Raw genomic sequence first — 5,924 nt, forward strand, 5'->3', positions numbered from 1 at the left:
AGTTACTAATGGCCATAACTAAACCATTCCAACTTTCTGGCAATGAGCACAAAAATAACAGAGCCCTAACTTCATCATCAAAGGTTATCCCTACAGAACTTAACTGACTGGTACCTGTATTAAATTCATTTAAATTATCAGCAACAGATCCACCTTCTGACATCTTCATACTAAATAAACACTTCATAAGAAATACCTTATTTGAGGCCGAGAGTTTTTCATATAGTTTGGCCAATGTTGACATTAAACACTTTGTTGTCATTTCCTTTGAAATATTAAATGCTACCGACGCCGCTAGGCACAGTCGTATTGTTCCAAGTGCCTTTCTATCGAGAATATCCCATTTTGTGTCTGTCATACTCCTCGGCTTCTTTGCCTTTTCGCTCAATGGTTGGTACAGGTCTCTTTGATACAGATAATCTTCCATCTGCATCTTCCACAGCTGGTAGTTTTGGCTGTTAAATTTTTCGACCCTAAACCTACCATCTTTCGCCATTACTCCCACTTGAACCAGGAACCCTACTCTCCTATGAGTTTATCAGCCAAATAGACCTTCGAATCTGATACCAATTGCTAGAAAATTATATATTACAGAGCAATGGAACACATAAAATATTGCATAAATATAAACACATAAAACGCATAAAACAAGAGAGACACAGATATACATGGTTCACCCAGTTTAGGCTATGTCCACGGAGAAACACCCAGTCCTTCCTTTTATATTATCTAGCAAACTGAAGAGATACAACCTATATCAAATCCGTTGTAATTCCCTATTCGCTCTCAATCTCCTCTCTCTTCCTCACTCAGAATACAGATCTACATAGACGCAATACAATTCCCTCATATATAGCGAGGGGTTGCCTTCTAGGGAAAAAACCCTAAATTAAACATAACTTCTACCGTCAGATCTCCGCCTAATGAACAGCCCAGATTGACTACAAAATTACAACATTTTTCAAGGCAATTTTACATCTATTTTTAGCTTAAGGGGCGTTGCCCCTGATCCCCCGCCAAGGGGGGCTCCCAAAGGTTGTAGTCGCCCCCCTCGACCCCCCCTACAGCGAATATTTTACAGGCGGAATTGCCACCCCATTATGAACTGGGGTCCAATGCGGTGATACCTCTGAATAAAGAAGATAATCAGGCTCCACACCCAACAAGATTGGTACAAGAATTTCAACATCCCACATCCACACAAGAAATCAAAATCCTCATCGACAGTCTATACACATTCATCTAGTTCAAAGGACATATACAGGTCACTTAAGCATGAGAAGCTCACATAGATACGTATCTTATATGGAAAACAATCTGGCAACTGAGAGTGGGACCATCACTCTCCACCCAACCATAGACGGTTGCAGTCAGGACTTACTTGTAATTTCCACCCCCGAGCCAAATTTCAAGGCTTGAGGTGGAGTGCTTTTGGAAGGGAAACCCAATCATGTCTTCATCTAAATCGGATGTTAGAAGGTCGCAACATGTTCGTCCACTAGTTACACAAATTTACACTCATTCTTCCAAACTTACGACCAAGATTAACATCCAAACCAAGATACCATACAATAGAGAATTTTATGCTCATTGTCACAAGAAGAGGAGCCACACTAAGGAATTTGTCTTCATTGGATAAGCTACTACTAGGTGGAAGGAATCACCCCTCCAAGTGGTTCATCAATGAGACAAACACCAATGCTTCAACCCCCAAGGAAACTCACGGTGGTTCATCAATCTCACAATCACTTGATTGATTCTTCCCCAATGCATTAGGTTCTTCAACCCCAAGCTTCTAGTGGTTTTCTTCAACCCTTAAATAATCCTCATACTCTGTACTTTCTCCCTATAAATCCTCTCTCAGAGGATTCTTTAGCCGGTGTTATTTCCCCAGGTTCAACTCATGTGTTGTTCGCTACCATACCTAGAACCCTCTCAGGATTTTTCACAACACTTTTCCTTGAACCCTTCCATTGTGCATGCCCAATGAGTGAGAGGATTAGCCAATCATACCCTATGGGAATGATCGAATCCCCTTTCTGATCTTCCACTGCACAAACCTCGCAAGTGAGAGTGAGAGAGTCCACGAAAAATCATTTTCCTCGAGAATACTCCATTACTCTTGTTTTTGTGCCTCCTAACAGACAAACCATCCATCTTTTCAAGGCTCCACACAGCCCTCTCCTCTTGGACAGTGCCACCCATGTTGCCCTTAATTATATGACCTCTTCTTTCTTACTGCTACAGTTGAAGGACACTTGGGCCTTTCCTTATCTCTATAGTTAACATAAATAATCAGTTAGCTCTTTTAATCTCCTCATCCAACCCATGGCTGATGTATTTAGTTTTTTTTTCAATTCCTCAAGCAATCTCCTACGTCAATCAAACTATTATTTGTGTCCTTTCTCTCAGCCTTTGAGTAATTACCATTATTTTTAATGAGGGGGGAATTTAACTAGGGGTTGTCACAAATAAGTGATGACCAAATGGAAAAAATAAAAGCAATAACAAAACAAGGAATAATGCAATGAATTTCTAGAATCTACACTTGTAATCATATAAGCAAAACATTGGTGATGCCACACAGTAAAATGTAACTGTGTAGTAGAAAAAGGTAACCACCCCTATTCTACATGAATTATCAGTCGAACTATTTGTTGGTCCAATGGATAATTCATTGCTTTAGCTGAAGTAGGAGAAAATTTTAGTGATTATGTTATTCCCTACTCGAGCACCTTAGAACTAAATTATTATATGTTTGGCCTGCCCCAAATCACATTGATAATGTCATTAAAATGTAATAAAGCCATTCAAAAATGTTTAAAGTTAAAAAAATTGCAAATTTCAAGAATGAAGGGAATGTTGCCACAATGAACTGCTAGCCAAAAATTTCAATTTAGCCAAGAACCCCATCATTTATGAGTATGGACTAGACCATGACTAGAAGCAACCGTAAATTCACTGAAGTATTGTGGTACTGATAAGCACAAAAATAGAGAGAATCCTAAGATGAACTTCGTCCTAAAACTATTTAGATTGAAAAAATGAAGTAAATTGAGCCCCTCACCAGCTACTCATCAAGAATATAAAAAATTTCATACATAAGGAAAAACCCAAACAATTGTTGTTCAACCCTACAATGTTGAAACTGCATTGTACAAATTGTCTGTTAATATAGTTATCCAACGAATTGTTGTTTTACCCTAGACTATGTTGAAATTTCATTGTACAAACTATGTGTCTGTCAATATGACTTAGCCTTAAGGTTTTATGCATACATCCATGATACATTATGTCATAGCTTAGATACTAATTAATTGACTTTGCGGTTCATCACAGAATTTGTGTACACTATATATATACCAACATAACCAAATAGGAGACAGTACAAGTCAACTACAATGGGTGTTGGAATATAAACAAAGATTGCTCCAAATTTTCTTGGAACCACGTTAACATGAAATTAGCAATGAAAAATACTAGACTATAGGATAAACCCCAAAATGAGAACAATATCCCAACTTTAGTTAATTATCACCAAGAATAGAGAAGAATATCATATATCCTATTGACATCTAGAGCACTCTATGACTCCCAACTCGTGTCAACCCCAAGAGACCAGCATTCTCACTGCAAATTCTCGATATAAGGAAAAAATTCAAAGCTAGTATTGCCAAAAATGGGTCGAATTGTAGTTAAGAGTACCTGGTTCTTACACTGATACTATGTACCCATTTGTAGTTCCAAACATCCCATCCAATATGATTCTAATTCCTTGTAGAAATGACCATTACATTCCACCTACAACAATGATACAATCTTCCAATTACCTGAACCCATAAGGGTGAAAGCAACAAATCCATTTCCTTACCTGCCAGCCTATACCATGACTGATGATAGATGGAGGAGTGTTAATTGAAGTTAGAGATGAAAGGGTTTTACCAAATTTAGAAGTGCACTAAATTTGGTAGAGGGACCCACCTGTGAAGTTAAGGCTTAGTTTTACTTTCTCTTAATTTTGACTTAGGAAAATTATAATTTTCCTCTAGTCAAAAAGGAAATCAATCTTCGGCATCCGTGGAGATTTAATCTTAACCAGTTGATGGGCCATTTTGACTTGAGTTGATGGGTCAGTTTGATTTTATAAAAATGGAAGCACGCAACTTGGTTAATATCATTATGCAATAGAGACTTGTGTGTTTTATCTCATCAAGAAGAGGTTCCAGTTTAGCGCGCTAAGCCAAAGAGACAGGTCAAATAGCCTCATCAATTTCTTCAGCCATTGTTCTCACTTTCCAAGGCTGAGTTAGCCTGCGTAGGAGGGTCGAATAGTTTGTACAAGTTCATACAGCGGCATATACAGAGGTCGATTTGGTTAGAAAGATGTGGAACAATGTGTTGTGGGAAAGAAAATTGAAGGGGAATTTTTCCTAGTGTTTGTAATCATTTTCTGAGATTTTTGCTTGAGAAGAATAACAATAAACACACACAAGTTGGCAAGTTTTCCCCAGTTGGGGTTTCCTAGGTAATTTATGGTGTATTGTTTATTGTGTGCTTTTTCCTTCCTGAATTTATTTTCCACGGTTATTATTTGGTAGAATACTCAACATATTAAGTAAAACAGATTGGAGTTCAATTTTTCAGTTTCCTCATCTCATTTTTTTATTAAATTAGCAGCTAGGTATTAGAAATCTAACATGGAATCAAAGTGGGTCTTTGATTCAAGATAAGAAAGTGTGTTATTTTCCTCAGGAGGAAATAAAATACGTAGAAAAGGGGACGTAGTTCACTTCAGGGTTGTGCTAGGGTTTTTGGCTGTGTGAACAAGGCATAATTTGCGCAGACATTTTTCAAGCAGGTTGTGCGCAAAGGTTTCTGAGCAATTCAAACTTGCAGAATGGCATATTTGGGGTTTAGGTTTTAGAATCACCTTAATGGGGCCTTGAATTTATATTATTGGAGGGAGAGCATTGGTATAATCTTGGAGGGGCATGGACTTTGGGAGTTTGTGGAGAGTCCACTAGTTGCACCAGCAAATCCTCAGCAACTGACCTAGCATAACAATGTTATGAAACCAACTCACAAAAAGATAGAAAAGAAAGATAAACGCCTTAGAAATCAACCTCTTCAAGGGGAAAACCTCCTTTACATTACACAAATGAACAATTCTTCGATGATACAAATGACAAGACCTCCTTTCTATATATAGGAGTCTAAGGGGTCCCAATATAATAAAAACCTACATAACAATAATCTTGTAGGGGCACAAAAATAACAATAATGGGCTTATATGGGGCATAATAATAACAACATGGGGACTATATGGGCAGAATAATACAATAAGGGGGTTTCAAAAATAACAATAAGGGGTTACACTAGTAGTATAGGGACCTAACATACCCCTCTCCTTTCAAAAAATTTTGTCCTCAACGCTTGAGTAGTTCTAGATGCTTCTGTATAAAATTTTCATCCTCCCATGTGGACTCTTCAGTGAGTAAGTTCTTCCACTTGATGAGATACTCTAAAATTGATCGATCACATAGCGGTCGCTTTCTCGTTTTTGTGCCTGCCTTCGGTTCCAATATGATATTTCCTTCCTCGTCAAGTTCTGGCAATATTGTTTGAATTGGGATCTTCTAACCTATAACCTTCTTTAAGCATGAAACATGGAAAACTAGGTGCACTAGGGAAGATGCAGGAAGCTCCAATTTTTATGCCATAGTACCAGTCTTTTGTAACACCTTGTATGGACCATAATACTTTGGTGATAATTTATTATCCTTCTTAGCTTTCTTGAGGGACATTTTTTTGTATGTTTGTAGCCGTAGAAATACCGAGTCACCTACATCAAAACTTCTTTCGTTGCGATGTTGATATGCCTGTTGTTTCATTCCATTCTTCGCTAAAGTAGGCTTATCCTTTAA

This window comes from Pinus tabuliformis, chromosome 3_1 (genome assembly GCF_031772625.1).
Source record: "Pinus tabuliformis cultivar Carrire ecotype Pingquan chromosome 3_1, CPIR1, whole genome shotgun sequence".
NCBI lineage: Eukaryota > Viridiplantae > Streptophyta > Pinopsida > Pinales > Pinaceae > Pinus > Pinus tabuliformis.